We start from the raw sequence: 19,542 nt of genomic DNA, 5'->3' as shown, positions 1-19,542 counted from the left end.
AGGACGGAATTTCCAATATGACACACTATCAAAATATAACTTCGAATTTAACAAAACTACATTGTTCTCCAACTAGTCAAATGCATTAACAGCCTCCTTCACTTTATCTGGAAACTTAATAAGTGTATTTACCGATAAACCTAAATCAAAGTTTTTTCTCACAATCCTCTTTTAAGTTATACATAAAGTTTCCATTTGTAACATGTTTCAAATGAGCATAAATTGTACCGTTTTCAGCAACCAGACATTTTCACAATAGAGCCAGTTTTCTATTGAACATGATACTATTGAGTGAATGCAGACCAAGTTCATATCTTATTAGCTCTAGAGGAATACATTTTGGAACATAATATAATATTTTTCGCCATATCATGGACTCCAGTTGACGTAAAAAGGGCCACATAGATTTAGAGAAAAATTCACACCCATAAGACAGTCTTGGCAACACCTTGAGCCTATACAACAGAATGCAGGGGTCAAAAGTAAATTTACCATATGTTCTTTCAATGGCTCTTATTTGATTGAGAGCCACTTTTGCTTTTTGTGTCAGGCTGGTTTTTATCACTTTACTGGAGTTACTGGAAAAAACATACCCCAACCAGGTTAGGACCGTTTGGCTTTTAACTTTTGCACCATTACAGGTCCAATATTAAAAAAAACAGGGTAGGACTTTTACAACCCACTTGAAAGATTATAGTTTTGATTGGGTTAATTTTCAGTTTTCTTTCATCAATAAACATACCAAAATCATTTATCAGCTTTTGCAGGCCGATTTTTGTGCAGTCCATTAATAAGAAATCATCAGCATATGACACCCACCTAACAGTTTAGCCTCCAATTTTAGGTCCAATTAGACCGCTAGCATCCAAGGACCTGCCTGCATTAGACACATAGGGCCTCATTACAACTCAGGCGGTAAGGGGTTTACGGCGCCGTAAACAGCGCCGACCCTTACCGCCTGAGTACGAGGTCCCTTAGCGCCATGGCGGATTTAACACCTGCTTTTAGCAGGTGTTAAAATCCATGGCGCTAAGGGACCATGGAGTTAATTACGCCACCGTAATTTACGGTGGCGTAATTAACGCCTTCCCCACTCCCATTATGCCCTATGGGGCAAAAATGGGAATGGGGAAGGGTAAATGGGGATTGGGGACTTACCGCCCCGCCAAACTCGGAATGGGGCGGTAAGTCCACCAACCACCATGGCGTAAACGTAGTTTACGCCATGGTGGTAAAGTCACGGCCCAGGCGGTAACTTACCGCCTGGGTCGTAATGAGGCCCATACAGATTAAAGAGTGTTGCAGCTAATCTGCATCCTTGTTTAAGCCCGTTCACAGTAGGAATAATATCAGTCAGACATCCTTTATTATTCAGCCTGACTCTAATTGTTGTTTCTGTGTAAAGATGAATAATGACATCTAGCAAGGCTTTATCTATGCCTAACATTAACAAGGTTTTCCATAATGTAGGCCTATCGACAAGATCAAAGGCGGAACTTAGATCCATGGATGCAATATATAAGTGCTTCATAGCTTTTTGTTTGACCGCGCTCATTAACTCAACCATCAACAATCCTCCAGCATCAATCCCTATAGCTGTCACGGCTCGCTCCCTTCGCTCCCGTTCCCGCCACTTGGGGGCATGTTTTGGGGTTTATTTCCTACTGGACATTTCCTCCGAACCTTATGCTACAGTGTTGTGATGAAATGGGAGCGCTAAAACCTTATTTTCCAAGTTACTTCCCTTCCGGATCCATTCCAGGTTTTTGGCAGCCAGCATGCTACTTTAATCAAATGACTATGCTTCCCAGAATGCCTGGCTCACTGCTTCACCTCCTCCCTTGAGGGACAAGGTTGGGTGGAGGATAGGCTTACCCCACATCCCTTTTCATATATTGGTATTATTGTTTCACTCTATTTGCACTCCTGGGTTTTAGTATACACGAGTCTTGGGTATTGTATGCACGTTGTTAGATTCAAAGTTGATCACTGTGCGATTCCGTGCACATTTCCCTTGACATATTCATTGCCTTCTTCCTTTCTTAACAGAATGACCAGCCGTTATTCCCGTTTGAATATGGCCAGTTTAAGAAAGAAAGGCAGCAAGGCCACTAAAAAGTTTGTACAGAAAGCTGCCCTTACGTTTACCTGTGACAATCAAATCACTGATCCTGACTTAAATGAACTCCTTGTCACGAATGGGTATTTACGTGCAAAGTATTTTTTCCACAGCATGGCCCATCGTACATTGCCTGATCCTAGCTCTGTCTTTAATTTTAATCCAGATTCTATGTCCGTACAAGCCTTAGCAGCGGAAAACAACACACTGCTAGATTTATTACACACGAGTACCTCTGTTGTTGAACCCCATGATTCCGGTTGTGCTTTATCTCAGATTGAACAGTTTCATGATTCAAACATAAAGAATGGAGGGGTTCCTTGCATATCTTCTGTTTTCAGCCCTCAGTCTACAGCTTACTCCTCTGCACAAGTACTTGCTGTAGTCCCTAATGCCAAGAGGTCTGATGTCAATAGTCTGCTTAAGGGAAACACAGACCAAGTCGGTAAGAGAGAGTATAGATCACAAAGCCTGCAAGCAGTAAATGACAATGTACAATCAGTGCACATCCAGATGGCTAGGGCAGGATCCAGCCCTGATGCCACCATGCCTTCCCCTGTGCCTACTGATAGGGATGTACAGTTAAGGCGGGGCATGCTAAAAGCTGAATTTGAGGAGTTAAAACAAGAATACATTACTTTACTAGAGGAGAATAAAACCTTATAGTCTTTTCTGAATACACCTCAAATTTTATCCGTTGATGAAGTGAATACTGTTCAGTGCCTGAGTGCGGAGATTTCTGTGGGTCATGATACTTGTCAATATGTAAAATCTATTGGGAGTGAAAGTCTTTTTTCTAGCACAGCACTTATTCAGGGCACAGGTTCTGACAATTGTTCTACCGTTTGTCAGGAATTGCTGTTAGCTGAAGATTTACAAGCCACTCCCTTACCTAAGATTTCCTGTGTAGCAGTTTGTCATAATTCTGAGCTTGAACGCATACATGCTTCTGATTTCCAAACACAATCCACAATGGTTGCATACACAGAATCAGTCACTACTGTAGGCTTAGGTTCTGCCCTTGATCTAGCTGCTGAGACTGAAGTAGACATTCAAGCTGATGTGGAAAACGATGCTACCCCTGTGTTCGCTCCTCCTTCTGCCAATTTTTGTCACAACGAACAGTCAAAGACAGTACAGAATTCTTGTTTTGATGGACTCATTCCACAGTATAATGAACCAAAGACCCGGCAGGCGATTCCTGAACTGTTGATTGTTAATATGCCACTTTCAGAAGCTAAAACAGAGGAATGGACATTTGACGAAATCCTGATTAACAGAGACTTTACTATGGTGATTCCTCTGGTTGATTTTGACTTCTACAAAGGAAGAGACTCTGTGTCATCCACTAAGGAGAGGGACGGCATGGGTACAGTTCAGTCTTTGGTTACTGGTGCCAAGGAGTCAACCGCCCTAAAGGTGCTTTCCATTCCTGAGCCACAAATGTGTCTGTCGACTTCTGGGACTTCAGTCTGTCCTCCTACAACCATTGACTCTTCGATTATCCAGTCCACGGCTCTACAGACATCGTTGACACACGTGTCTTCAATCAATGAACAATTGCTATGTCTGCCAGTCACTCAAGAGCCTTCACCATGTACGTGGTCAGAGCCAAATACCTTGACAAGTTTGTCTTCAGCTAACGAGACGGCTCCAGCTTGCATGCCCTCAGCCTCAGAATTTCCTCTGGCATGCCTGTTTTCGGCTACAGTGACTCATCCAGCGGGTTATCCTTCAGCCATGGAGCCTCCGGTAGCACATCCTGAGTGCATGTCTTCAGTCCCAGAGCCTACTGCTAGTTTGGCTTCAGTTCATGAGAGACCTGTATCCTGCTCAGCCTCGCTGCCAATATCGGAGGTGCACCTGTCTACTCTGTCTGATCATGTTGCATATTCTTCTACTTCAGAGTTACCTCCTGAATCCCAACCATTTCTTACGGATGAACGTCCAGCCTGCCCTTCTTATTCTTCAGGGGGCTCACCAGAATGCCTGCCTTTTACACAAGTTGATTCTCCCAACTGCTTGACTGTAGCATCAGCGCCTCTCGAATATGCAACATCTGAGTCTGAGACTTCTGCCAGCTCCCTCTTCAGAAACATCAAGCTGGATCACGACTCGGGAGGGCCTTACATGCAAGGCCATTGGACTTGCCTGGAGTGTTACGAGAGGGAGACGGATACCATCCGCCATGGCCCAGTCACCGAACAAGTAGCCGACCAGGATAGCGGGCTGGGCGGTTCGCATTTGGGGGCCGGTTTGGATCAGCCGCTTGACAGCTTTCTTGTTGCCGGATCCCACATGAGCCTGAGGGAGGGGACGGGCACGGCCCCCCAGCTGCAGCACCAGTCGGGTGCAAGTAGCCAAAGGAAGGGTATGACTGCTGCAGTTCAAGATGTGCCTGTTATTGCTCCTGCTGCGAGTGTGCCTGATGTACCAAGTACTGCGTCTATCACTCCTATCGGTATGCCAAACGTCCCTGCGGTTGTATCCCACATGCAACAAGGTGGCTACATGACTGACACTAGGAGTGCCAGCCTCGTACAACCCATTGGACTTCCAGGCCCCCAAGGCGTGGAACAGATGCAGTCGAACCTTGGTCACCCTCAACCACAGGCCTTTACCCAGATGGATGACGGGAGAAGATCCGAACCTCTACTTCGGCCGCCACCTTCTTTTTCTGAACATGAACATTTCCTGAAACCTGCTATTTTCTCACCTCCTGTGTGTCCGCTCTCGGCAGGGAGGCTACCAGAGCATCTACCATTGTCTAAAGCATGTTGCACCAGCCTCCCTCCCTCCTCAATGATGTATGAGTGTTCGCTCCCAGTGTCTGAGCTTCCTGGACCTTCCAACTCTGCTTCGGGTCCTGCAAGTCCTTCATGCCTTTCTTCGACCCATGAGTCTCTTCCTCACCGAAAACCTGCCTATGGCTCTTCTAGACTGCGGCCTGATTCTATTCATTCCAGTCCTTCTGCTTTTGCCCGTGGGTCATCGTTTCCGTCAGTGCCACCTATGAAGACAAAGTGCTCCTGTCATGGAAGGAAGATGTTTTGTGCGGGTGACGATCGCCTGGAGTCGGCCGTGGGAGGGGGTATACTGTCACGGCTCGCTCCCTTCGCTCCCGTTCCCGCCACTTGGGGGCATGTTTTGGGGTTTATTCCCTACTGGACATTTCCTCCGAACCTTATGCTACAGTGTTGTGATGAATTGGGAGCGCTAAAACCTTATTTTCCAAGTTACTTCCCTTCCGGATCCATTCCAGGTTTTTGGCAGCCAGCATGCTACTTTAATCAAATGACTATGCTTCCCAGAATGCCTAGCTCACTGCTTCACCTCCTCCCTTGCAGGACAAGGTTGGGTGGAGGATAGGCAACACCTGTGGCTGCAGGTGCAGCAGGCGGCACACCTGAGGGGTGTGCTCGTTAAGCAGCTTTAAAAGCCTCAGTTTGCTTCAGTCCAGCGTTGGTCATTGTTGCAGTGTTCCTGTTGTGACTGGTCCCTTGTTCCTTGTTCCTAGCTTTTGTGCCTAGTTCCTAGTTCCTGTTTCTTGTTCCTCTGCCCTGGATTTCGGATTTATGTGCTTAATTGATTTCTGCTTTCTGGATTTCCCTTTCTGTCTTCCTCTGTCTGCAGGCAGCCTTTCTCTGTGCTTTACCCTTTGATGCAGCCCAATTTGCCTGTGTTCTCTGTTTCTTAGATGCTGTCCTTTGCTACTGAAAAACTTGATGCATTAGTCTTTCCCTTTTTAGATTTAGCTTCATGCCTTTTCACCTTGGATGGGTGGGAAAGGTTTCCTTTTGTGATATCATTTTCCCCGCTCCTGATCCTTACTTTCTATTGGGATCCATTCCATGTTTTCCATTGCACTTCTGCATTTATTTCCCATTGTTTATTAGGTGTGGGGTGCTGTTGTAACTAGTCCCTGTGTGAATGCCTTTTGTTTTCCTCACTATTCTATAATCACAATTCCTACTTGCCCCTTGACTTGGGTCTTATGAATCCTCCACCCATTGCTGTTATAGCCTTCTGGGTCCCTGTTTGATGTACTGGGTTCATGAATTTACTGACATTCAAGTGGTCTTTCCGGTCCTCGTGAGTACTGTTTCTAAGTTCCTTATTCAGTATCATCCAGAGTGTCAGCTCACAGATCCTGTCCTTGCTTGCCCTCTACGTGGGCTTAGCGCTGTCAGTATCTGTAATAGCATAGTGGGTAAGGAGTTTGCCGACTTTCCTTTCAGTCATAAGGAGGTTCTAAGTGCTTACCCCACATCCCTTTTCATATATTGGTATTATTGTTTCACTCTATTTGCACTCCTGGGTTTTAGTATACACAAGTCTTGGGTATTGTATGCACGTTGTTAGATTCAAAGTTGATCACTGTGCGATTCCGTGCACATTTCCCTTGCCATTTATGAAAACCAATCTGCTTATAGACTAATATATTGTTGTCATCAATCCACATATTAAGTTTTCAAGTACTATACCAGCAAAAATGTTTGACTCCACATTCATAAGTGTGATCAGGCGATAATTCTTGGGGCACAGACGATCACCTTTCTTGAAAAGTAACAATACATATGACACTTTCCAGTTATTTGGTATCCTCTTTTTGAGGCAAATATCCACAAATAAAAAATGCTAATTCATAGACCACAAATCAATGTTATTTTTTAAATTAGAAAATGACAAAAGATTGGGACCCGGAGTGGAGGTAGGCTTCGCTTTTTTAATTATGCTTTTAATGTTCAGGATTGATGTGTCCAAATGCCATACAACATCTATGAGAACCTCCGGACACAAATCATTTTCAGGAGATTTGTATAAAGAACTAAAGTACTTGGACCATACTCCAGCATCTATAGGATTCAGTTATAAATGCTGTTGATTACATTGGTCTTTATTTATTAAAGACCAAAAGCTGGTATTATTGTTCCCACGCATGGCCTCTAACATTTTCTCCCCATGTTTTTGGGCTAGCTCACCTTTGACACTCTTAATCCAGTTCTTATATTTTTGTTTACATTGCCTAATTTTTAAACTCCTCTCAGTTTCACCCATATCTTTTGTCTTTATATTTCTAATGGACTTTCTCATAAAGATCTTTGCTTTTTTTTACAGTCTCAGCAAAAGTGTGTATGTGCACTTCATTAGATTCTGTGCTACCACTTTTGAGCACCTTGCTACGATATAAGATATCTTCAATGTAATCATCAAAATTATCGACAGAATAGCAAACCAACTTTTTCTCGTAATCTGAATATTCAAAGTCCTGTGTAATAATATGGTTAGCCTTTTCCATTTTACCACGATTCCATTTTACGTGTTTCCCATCATTGAATGCTTCAATTTGAATAGGAAAGGACAAAATTTCATTATTATCCTTACTCCATGGGAGTTCCAAACTTAACATTGCATGATCGCTATTACAATATTCTATAACTTCAAACTTTTTACAATACAATTTTTCAAGGGTGGTCACAAATATATGATCTAGTATGGAACATAATCCACGAGCAGCCCAAGTTGGCAAAATGTTATAGACCGGCTCCAAGCCCCAACTCTTTCCGAAGTCCAGCCATTGACAATCTCTAGTTTTTTTACTATCTAAATTGGGCGAAAAAGCCTGTATCTGATACTGTGCAGCATTTGTAAGTGAACAATCCGCATTCAGATCACCCGCAAGTAAAATGAAACCTTGTGGGTATGAGTCAAGCCAATTGCAGATCTCTTCATTTAAATAAACAAAGAACTCCTGTAAATCGCATCTATTCTCATTGCATGTATTCCAATACACATTGAACAGCAACATATGAACAATTCCAACATCTATTGTCAGTTGAAAACTTGCTCTTATGGCACAATCCAGCACAAAAGAGCTGTCCAATAGTTTCATGCACACATCAATTCTATATGCCAACAACAAACCACCGCTAGGTCTCCCTCGATCTTTTTTTTTTACAGCTAGACCTAGGGTATTAAAACCATCGATGTACAAGCCAGAGGTGACCCAAGTTTCTTGCAGCAGCACAAAGTCTTATTTACTAAGTTTCACACTTACTTCGGTGTCTAGCAAAAGATATTTATAACCTCTTGTATTGCATGACACAAGTTGAAAGTAAGACCTTGCGCTAAAGTGGTTTGGGAACAGATTTCAATTCTGCAATAGATTCTCGTAGGGAAAGTGCAAGCCAGCGCCACTCTTGCATATCCTTTAGACAGGACTTTGCTGCATTGATAACCTCAATCCCTTCATTTCGTACAGGTGGGATTTCAGATGTTCTAGTCTCAGAGGTTCCATTGTACATCTTTTTTGTCTGTGGAGGCTTATGATTGAATGTATGATTGTAGGGTATAATATCAAAGCCCCTCCTCTGTAGCGAGCCCACCTCCTTCAAGAGAAGTGCTCTAATCAGGGGAGATTTGATGATCAGCCGTACATAATCATATCTCAGATTATGGATGAAGTCCACAAGTTGTATATCCGCCGATGTTATCAGGCATTTCATTAAATAAATTCAATACATATGGTCTATTCAAGGAACTAGGACCACCTTCCTCAAGTACATAGTACATAATTAAACTATGCTCATCTGGAAAAGCCGGTGGCCTTAAATGCCCAAGTGGCGGATCATTCTGCAGACTATGTCCCGTTGGCACGGGACCATTGTTAACGATGGGCATTCTGCATGGAGGTTCAAATAGCCCATCCGTCATATAAGTAGTGTCTACAAAGTCCCTTCACGATGTGTTTTCGTTGGGTTCAATCAGAGCATAACCCTTACAACTTGTGGCAAATTTCTTTTTTAGGATATTATCAACCATAGTTCTCAGAGTAAGTTCTGAGACCCCGTCAAGGCCATGACCTGTACCATTTGTAACTGCTTCTGTTTCTGGCTTAAAGGTCTGCCCACGTTCTTCATTTATAGGTCGAGAGTCTACATTTCGGGACCAAGATGTCAGTCAGATTATCATCATGCAGGATTTTTTTAGTAACTTTCGGCAAGGCAGCCATGTTTTCACTCAGCTTCTGTTTTTTTAAGATGTTTTCGACCAAGCAACAAACATCTTGCTCTGTAAGGCCCTTCTGGGTCTGCACACGTTCTTCATTTATGGGTCGAGAATCTACATTCAAAGACCCGCCTGCTGGTTGAACCAAGGTTTCACTCAATTTATCTTCATGCAGGATATTTTTAGTAACTTTCGACAAAACCATGTTTTCACTCAGTCTCTGTTTTTTTAAAATGTTTTCAACCATACTGCAAACATCTTGCTCTGTAAGACCATTCAGAGTGGTCACACATCCAACCACCTTAGATTCATTCACTGTGACATGCTCAACCCTAGGAATATGAGTACCAGTTCTGGCTTGTATATTCAGGATTTCACTAACTACAGGACCAGAGTCATCGTATGACTGCAAATCGTCAACACAAACCACATTATCATTCATCAGGTGAGGGAGTACAAAGGTGACATGAGACCAGTTGAGGACGGTGTATTGGAGCGTGACTGCATTTCTGGATTTTTAAAGATATCAAAGATGTCGCCACGCCTCTTTCCATACGCCTAAGATTTTTATCAATCCTGTCTGTCGCCTGTTTATGTTTTAGAGCATCTGATAGTCTATTGGCTCCCTCAGTATAATCTTTCTCAGATTTGTTTCCTATTTCAGCTGTTCCTTCACGTGATATATAATTCTTTCTTGCAGCACTAGGCATTGTATTCGCACGTGACTCATAGGGAACTTCTTTATCGTTACAAAGGTCATCACAAGCAGTTCGTAGGTCTATATTTATCATAAACTTATGCGAACTGTGTTTAAACCCTTGGGCTGAGAAACATTTTTTTTCTTTTTTGCTTTTTTCGCTTGTTTTTTAGATATTTTTGTTGCCACTGGCTCATTCAACATATTTCGCCCCTTCTCACTATCTTCCTTACCATCTGATAGTGTAATTACATTGGACTGTTGTACATATACTTCTTCCTGGCCCAGAATTGTGTTATCAGAAATAAGTATAGGTACACTTCTAGCCTCTTGAGTACTGTTAGGAAACCACCACAAATGTTTTGATGCACCAAATCCGAATTTCCTCCCACTCGTTCATTATACTAGAGCACAGTTCTGGAAAGGCTCTTAATGCCAGTACAATTTCATTCAGCAGTCTAGACTGCTTCTTGAGCTCGATAAACATGAGCCCATTCACACTAGTATGTTCATTTTCTATATTTACTTTAACATTATTAGAAAATTGATTGACCTCACCCTCTGTGATGGTTTCTAGATGTTGAGTGGTTCCCATTAAGGATTGATCCGCTGTACTAAAAATAGGGGGCGTATTATCAAACAACAAGCTTGAATTTAGGTCACATGGTAACATATTATCAGGAACCAAGGTACTATCTACTTTGTACAGGCTTTGAGAGGAAACAGGAAAAACAGTATTACACATATCTGAGGTGCTTCCACAGACATTTGTACACGGCTGTGCACTTTCAATTAAATCGTCGTCTGTGTCCGACGCACCAGGCAATGCTGTCGCTACGGCCAATGCCATACTTGCCCGACGTGTCAGGATTTTAGGAACAAACGTAGCTTCCTGAATTATTTTCCCTCTGTAAACAGACATTAAGGCTAACGAAAGGGACGTGAGCCCAACAGGAGTTTCACTACGTTCTTTGTTTGTGCCTTTATGCAGATGTATTTAACACTAACACCAGAGGAGTCTTATACAGCTTTACTCAGTATCTGCCCAAGCTGTAATTAACCACCCAGATTGACGAGTGCATATATGTGCGGATATCTAGACACAGCAAGTATGCAGTACACAACACAACCTATGAGCGTAACTTGACGCATGTATCGATGAGCAGACTTCACAACTCTATGCCTTAGACTTAATCTTACCTCAGACTTCTAAGTGTGGAGATGCGTCAACAAACCTAAGAATCTTGGACTCTGCGCATACGGGCAGAGAAAGGGCAAAACAAAAAGAAAGCATCTCAAGCCACTGTGCCACAGCTGACGCAGCTGAACAGCAGAAGAGCTACTTCCGAGCTACTTCTCGGAGCGTGCGCGCAGGAGCGCACGGTCGGCCTGTTTTATTGACGCTGAGTAAAGGGGGCGTGGCTTCAGTTCACTAAAAAGAAGTAAAGTATAAAATTACAGACTATAAATTCTCATTAACGAAGAATAAATAATTTAAAGTGTCCACAAATGTTCCTTTACATTGTTGAGAGTGATTAGGGGTGGGATAGGCGTCGTAGGAGATCCTCTCCTCACGTAGCTCGTAGCATGTAGCCCGGAGTCTCCTGGCAGAACAGCTACTTCCGAGCTACTTCTCGGAGCGCGCGCTGGAGCGCGCGGCCGGCCTGTTTTATTGACACTGAGTAAAGGGGGCGTGGCTTCAGTTCACTAAAAAGAAGTAAAGTATAAAATTACAGACTATAAATTCTCATTAACCAAGAATAAATAATTTAAAGTGTCCACAAATGTTCCTTTACATTTTTGAGAGTGATTAGTGGCGGGATAGGCGTCGTAGGAGATCCTCTCCTCACGTAGCTCGTAGCATGTAGCCCGGAGTCTCCTGGCAGAACGCAGAACAGCTACTTCCGAGCTACTTCTCGGAGCACGCGTGCAGGAGCACGCGGCCGGCCTGTTTTATTGATGCTGAGTAAAGGGGGCGTGGCTTCAGTTCAATTGTTGAGAGTGATTAGGGGCGGGATAGGCGTCGTAGGAGATCCTCTCCTCACGTAGCTCGTAGCATGTAGCCCGGTGTCTCCTGGCAGAACGTAGAACAGCTACTTCCGAGCTCCTTCTCAGGGCCAGTCCAAGACTGTGGGTCACAATCTGATAAGACGTTAGTAACATCGAAAGCTAATGCTCCCCAGGGTATCACCTTGACAACACAACCACCTTAGGATGACTCTTGCACATATGCGAAGGTAAGTCATGGTTAAGTCACACTGAGCAAAACATGTCCTGTCTGGCCTGAACCTGTCACAATATCTGTGAATTACTGTGACCAATTTGGATCTGAAATGGCAAGCAAAGTCAGAACCATGCAAGTCTCCAATCAGCAGAGGCTTTCCTCATCACCAAAAACTCTCTCCCAAAAACCGAATAGTTCCTTTTGCTGGGAGATACAAGTAAGAAACAGAAAAAAATAGGGTGCTACAAATGACCAGTGTAGAGTACCCAGAGCAGAAGGGCACCAATAGCTCTACCAGCGGTGTCTTTTTCAGGAATAGAGGGGTTGCAACAGGATGCCTAAACACAGGCGCAAAATAAAGGCATTGTGCAGAATCACAAAGACTGCTTCACCTCAGTCATCCTAAGGGGAATTCTCAAACAAATTCTCTGCCTCCAACAACAATTATATCCAAATATGTGTATTTCTGCCTGTAATAATTGGCAACTCCCATGAAACATTTAGCTTCTTATACTGCTTCTGCATTACTGCTGCTACCTTTTTGATAAAAAATGGACCCTCAGTGTACTCAATCCATCTCAAACTCACTTGCATCAGGTGCATCATGGTTGGTTCCCTGTTGTCTTTCCAATACATGTGATATATGGCTTCCAAATCACAATATAATATATGTGTCTATATGCCAGTGGAATAACTGAGGAAGTAATTCCTGCCTGCAACATTGCACTAGTCGAAAATGCTAACCTTGACTGTATTCCCTGAAAATGCTACAGAGGGAGTCTGCTACTAGTATGTCAGTCCTGCTCCTGGTGATTTCGGGGTCCCCACAGTCTCCCTTTTATTAACCCTTCCCCACCCCAAGCTCTCTTTCCCTTCTAATTCCCCTTACCCGACATCTACTCCCTGTCTTGCAGTCCTGCTCCACCACCGGCCGCTCTTTGTCAGTCAACTGTTCACTGCCTATTGTACTCCACGCGCTGCAGTGCTTCGATATTTTAGTGAAGACAGAATGCTCCAACTCTTCAGTGACACTGGCTTGCTGTACTCCGGTGTCATCGACATGTGTTTTGCTTGCTGCGTCTTCCAGCAGGCATGAAGACGGTTGTGGTTGGCCTAGCACTGAAGCACAAGAAACCATATAAGGGTTTTAAGATCTCACTTTATTTACGATATTCGACATGAGGTTGAGTGGGATAAATGGAAAACTGTCCTTGGGGTATAACTATAATGTAAACAATTTGGGCAAATAGGGTGAAGGTCAGGGCAGCTTAAGATTTAGTAACAGTGTTTCTTGCATCCATAAAAATCTCTATAAACGTAATCATTCCTCGACAGGCTCTTCATTCATTTGCCCAGGATCCTCCCCCTTTTTGATTGATGTACCCATGGGGCTTCCTCCGCGCAATTCCTTGTTCCTTTTTCTCTTTCTCTTGTGGGCTCTCTTCTCCTCCATTTGTCCACTTTTTCGTCCCAGTGGAATGGGGTCTGAGAAGGAGGTTTTGCAGTTCGTGTTGGCAATAAAACATATTGGCCTTCACTTCACGGATACTGTAATCAGAAGGGGGCAAAGATGCTATTTTGTAAGGTCCTCTAGGGAGTTCCTTCTGGAAACGGGAGTCCTTTTCCCCAAAGGGTGAGTCCCTCCTGGTGAGGTACCTCTTGCCTCTACCCGAAGGGAGTGTGTTACGGAGCGGTTTCACCTCCCTAGCCTCACAGGATGGAGCTCGCCCTTGGGGAGAAGGGACAAATTCCCATCATTCATCACAGACCATTTTCAGAAGGTCTCTTAGATGTCCTTGGTAGGCTGTCAGGTCCTTCCATGCTCTCGATACTTGAATTCTGAACAGGTCCCCACAGATTCCTCCCGATCTTGACTTTTCAGACTCAAAAGAGGTCTCACTATAGCTCCGGTTTCATATTTCACAACAGGTGTCTTCCTTAGACTTTGGGTGTCAGGATTCAGAAATAGGCATTTTTCTAGACATGCGGTTTGGAGTTCACAATAGGTATTTTCTTGGACCTTGGCTTGCATTGCTAGTTATAGAACTTTCTCCTCTACCTTACCCCAGTCCTCATCAGGCAGCAAATATTTGCTTCGCTCTCATGCCATGGGTTCTTGTCTCTTCCCTTACTCTTGATGTTGCTGGTGGAGGGCAAGACTTGCAGGCCTCCAGTTCCCTCATGGATGGAAAGTGTATGTTTGGGTTCCTAAAAAATGCACCCCCTCCAGGGGTCTTTAGGCAACAAACGGTTAGACGGCAGCTCCCTATTCTTTTCCAAAGTTCCTCAGGCTCCCACCAAATTTACTTCTTTCTGTTTAACCCCTCATTCATGGCTACCCTTGTTTCACGTGTGTCAAGGCAGCTGCTCCTTTCGGCAAAAGGACAGTCTCCTCTTCAAACGCCTCTTTGGGTCTGGACTCCCTGCGAATCAAGGGATCTGGCAGTGCCGTATTAAACGCTATGGAGGCCCCTAGGCCGTCGAAACTTCGGTGCCCCCATCGCAAATTATCTCCTAATACGTTTTAAATTGTACCATACTGCTGTGCATCAAAATGCAGATTGTGGAGGGTTCCTAGCAGATTCTTTCTCTATCAAAGTATCGTAGTGAAAACATTGTCATTTCACTTCTTTCCAAATGGTTATCCATGAAATAACCGAAAATAAAACAACAAATGAGAAATGGGCGAATTGTTTAGGGTAGAAAAAAGAAAAAGACTTTTGCGTTTTTGCACTTTTTTTCTTTTAATAATGCAGGGGGTGACCCAGCTCCCCCTCACTTCCATACCTTAACGTATACCCTTACCCCACCTATTTTTAATAAAAAAGTACCAACAGTTCGAAAATTTTCAGCCAAAAAAACTCCTTCATTATTTTTGCATTCGGTTATTTCTACGGATACTGTTTGTTGTTTGTAATACAGTCTTTGATTAATCCGCTGTCCTTGTACATGTCATAACTCACTGCAGAGGTCTACACAACATGCCACTTGTACCTTTTCATACTGTCCATCGCTCAATCTCTGCCATCCCAGTGAATTAGCCATCTTGCAGGTATTCAGTAGTTGTGCTGAACATGAGGTCTTCTCAGGTAGGTGTTTTTCTCTCACTGCGTACATTATGTCAAATACAAAACATGACATTTTCCATGGACCCTGTTTATTTGCTGCATATGCATGCTGCCCATATTGTGTCTGTCTGCCAGCATTTAAGCAGCAGTTACTTGGGGGAACCTTTGTAGGGTGTGCTTTCCTATATCTTTTAGCTTGTTTTCTGGCACCCTGCATGACTTGTCACTGTCTGGTTTCAAAATATCCGACTTCCTCTCGTCTGTTCCCTCACAACTTCCGTCTTCATGGCTACACTGGTTTTGACTTTGGCTTATTTGGTGGATTTTGCTCTCATATTATGTTTCTGTATTTTGCTTTAGGTCATATGTGCATCCTTGTTCTGATGTATATTGGAGTTTCCATCCTTGTTTTGGACATTGGCATCCGCATGCTGTCTGATCTATTTTAGATAGCTTTTTCAAACTGGCTTATTCATTACCTCAATGCCGTTGACAAAATCTCTTATGTCCCCAGTTCCTTCTTTATTCACCATCCCCACTATCAAAGTTTACAGATATTTCTCATGCACTAAAACGTCCTATTTGTAACATCATACTATATAATAAAAGGCCAGATGTATGTTTGTCCAAAGCCATCATGCGCAGTAGAGACTGCCCGCTTTGGTTGTTGTCGCTGCTATAGAGAGCTGTTGCCTTAGGATATACAGTGGTCCAATTTGCATAGCTTTACCAGAAAAGTCATCAGGCCTAGTACAGTAGTCGCCTGTCTGTTTCAATTTCCTTCCCACTCTCCCCCTTCCCTTCCTTATCTATGTCTTAGCTCTTGCACTATCTGAAATGTCGTCAGGCCGAGTACGATAGTTAATTTCACATCCTTACTGTTCATTGCCTGAAAGAATGTAATTGTATTTTCCCTTGCTCCCTCCCTTGCCGTGAAGCGCTTTGAAACACATTGTGTGTAGACATTATATAAATACACTATCATATCAAATCATATCAAAATATATGTTGTTTAACCCTTAATGATGATTGCAACATTCGTAAAACGACGACAAACCACTTGGGTTCCACAATAACCATATTTCTAGTAATGGACATGTTTGAACGTGACCAGCTGACCCTTTATAATACAGCTGGACAGGAATATCTGGCCTATGCATGCCCAGACGAGCAGGAGAAAAGAACCTTGACTTCTACTGATCCTGAGCCTGAAGCTAGCCTTATACTACCCCCACAGCTGATCTCGCCTACAAACGTTGATGCGCAGGTTCCAGAGGCGTTGGATAACATTAACCCTTTCCTAAAAGGAGAATGCTGATCTGCCCATGCCCAGGTTCGGGGATGCTAAAGGCATGGCTTCCTGGACAGTCAATGGCAGAATGTGTACCAAGGGCAGACTATACACAGCTCCAACATGCTTGATTTAGTAGTGGGCTTGACGCGTATTGACACCTCAACCCGGATTTGCTCATAAATAATAAAATAATAATAATTTAGCATTCGTATAGCGCTACGGTATCTGAGCGCTGCTTATGTGTGTGGTGCTCATTTATCGACCTCAGAAGGATGAAAGGCTGAGTTTGGCCCTGCTGGGATTCGAACCTGCGTCGGCGGATGTCAAAGCGAGTGCTCGGTGTGCTATCCAGGAGAGCAGCTGTGGAACTGAATATGCATCCACTGTGGTGGGTCATGCCACCAACTGTCAACACTTGAACAGACGAAAATGGCCCTCTTTAAATCCACGGATATCGCCAACGCGTTCACACCGATCCCTCTGCTCCTAGGTGTACTTAGTGCAAATGTCTCCCTTGGAAGATGACCCTGTCACCCTGGCCCCCATCAAGAAAAGAAGGGCCTTTCAACCCGTCCGGCTGGCTCTCTGTAAAATGGAGATGTCTGTACTTGTGTTTAATTAAGAAGTACCTTTATCGACCGCCGATTACATTTTGAAGGAGGTCTTACTGCAATTAATACAAATCTTTTTTCAGCATGTGTCTTGATTTGATTATGTACAATAAAATATATGTTTGTTGTAAAGATGGTAACATCATTTTGTGTAGAGAGGTACCCATATGTGTATAATAAAGACTGATGGACATTGTCGGTCGATAAAAGTTTAGAACTGTACAATGTTTTCAATGTGTGTCATCCTACCTTGTACATAGAAGTATGGGCATGCTAATTAGCGTGTATATATACTGAGTGACTGTCTATGCAATTAAAGACTGCTGAACATTGATGGTTGCTTCAGGAGTACAGCTGAAGTATATTTTCATTATGCAACGGGTCCTGTGTGTATAGGTCCTGAGGTCATTAGTCATTAGTCTTACGAACTGTAGCTGCGCCTAGCTGATGAGTCAGATCAGGGGTCAGATTACAGAAGCTTTGCACCGGTGCAAGTGCAAAGTTTGCATGGTATTAGCACTAGGGCAAAGTGTGCCCTATTTCTAAAAACGCTTGCAAATATTAGAAAACCATTGCACCATGACAAGTGCATTTTGGCATGTTATACGCAGTAGGGTAAGAATTGCCCTCGTGCAAAAAAGATACATTTCCACTGTATTTTTGCACCAGGGCAAAGTTTGCCCTAGTGCTAATACGTAATGTTATTAGCACTAGGGCAAACTTTACCCCGGTGCAAAAATGCATCGAAAATGTTTTTTTTTTTGCACAAGGGTGATTTTTGCTGTGATGCTTATTTCATGCCAGACTGCACTTGTCACGATGCAATGCTTTTCTAATATTTATAAGTGTTTTCAGAAATAGGGCACACTTTGCCCTAGTGCTAATGCCATGCAATGTTGTACTTGCACCCGTGCAAAGTTTCTGTAATCTGGCCCTAGGTGTTGCTTGTGCTCCCCTGAGGTGAGGCTCTACCCTAGCACTCCATGTTTAAATGCTCCTTTCAAGGGCATGGTTGATTTGCAAATGGTTGGCTTTCTTCTTTAATGACCTAGACAAGCTAAAAAGAAATGGAATGCTATCCTGAGAATGACCAGTGGTCAGGGGGTGTTGGTACAATCATTTCCATCCGGTTCTATGTTCATTCCTCCCCAGTTTTTTTTCGCAGTGTTTTTTGCAGAACATTTTTGCCCGAATAAACTCACTAAATAAATTCCCCACCCAAATCCCCCCTTCCCTATTATTTTTTCACTATTCCCCACCCCACCCTGCCCCTTATATGCCCTGCGCCCCCCCACATATTTTTTGATGAGTTTTTTCGGGCAAAGATTTTTGGCTAAAAATGCTGCAAACAAAAAAACTGGCGATGAATGAACGTCATGTCTGTCCTTCCGTTACCTTTTGGTTTTCTCTGTGATCTCAGGTCTAGAACAAAGGAGCCTTTCTGATGCTTAAATCAAGCACAGCTACAGAATCGAAGATGGGACATAATTCATTCATAGAGTGCATATCTCCACTCAAGCAAGTCTGTGGACAGTCTTGCCAGTGGTTACCAAAGGAGGGTGGTACAAATCAGTGCTGCACAACCACTGCTGCCCACAGATCTGTAATTGGCATGGTGGAGCTCATTGACGGAGGGGCTGCATTCTATACTTTCTGACATGGCAAGCTTTGGACGTCCATCTTTATTAGCAATTGGCCTAGTGAATTCTTTATTTATTTGTGTGCTACTGCACACATATTTGGACATATGTTTTTTGTTTACTGTACAGAGTACCCCCGCTGGCCCCATAGGTCTCCTCTAAGCTTCCTTTCTTCTACCGACCCATGATCAGGCATAATACATGTGACATACTGCAAAGGCTGGGGAAAAGGGGAGAGCTGCTTAAATAAACAAGCCAATGATGAACCAGCAAGCCGACAGTGCCATGTGATGCATACAGACATCAGCATAAAGATACTCTTGCGCACAGTTACTATCTATAAGTATGACTAAAAACAAAAAGATGGTAAGTAGTTTCTTGTTTGCATCACTGAAGATATCCATATTTTGAGCCACTTTTCAGTTCAAGGTTTGTTTTCAAATTGAAGGTTGAAAAAAATAATAATAAGGCAATAGAACAATTTTATTAGGTCCAATGTGGGCCATATATATAGTCACAAGAACACAATGTACATCATTTACCTTGTAGAAGATTTTCTTTCATTATTTTATGTAAATCTTTCTTTTGAATGGTTGAAAACTCATTTAATGCAGACCCTCACCCTCACATTGTTGAAGAATGCTCAGACCTCCTCCATGATGAAGACTCCCATACATAACACCTTATAACAAGCACGAAGTTATCCCAATAGACCAGTCCACTTTCTGGCCCCTTTATTCCACAAAAGCAAGAAGGTTCGTGTGGGGAGCGGGGACAGGGTGACAAAAGTGTGAGAGGAAACCTCACCTCAAACATTTCCCCTTCTCCGTGCCTCAAATGATGTAATATGATATGGCATTTATAACGCGTCTATACACAAG

The sequence above is a fragment of the Ambystoma mexicanum genome, chromosome 5q, assembly GCF_040938575.1.
Source record: "Ambystoma mexicanum isolate Mex_15411 chromosome 5q, UKY_AmexF1_1, whole genome shotgun sequence".
In the NCBI taxonomy this organism is placed as follows: domain Eukaryota; kingdom Metazoa; phylum Chordata; class Amphibia; order Caudata; family Ambystomatidae; genus Ambystoma; species Ambystoma mexicanum.
The sequence above is the reverse complement of the archived record's forward strand: the minus strand, read 5'-3'. Positions refer to the sequence as shown.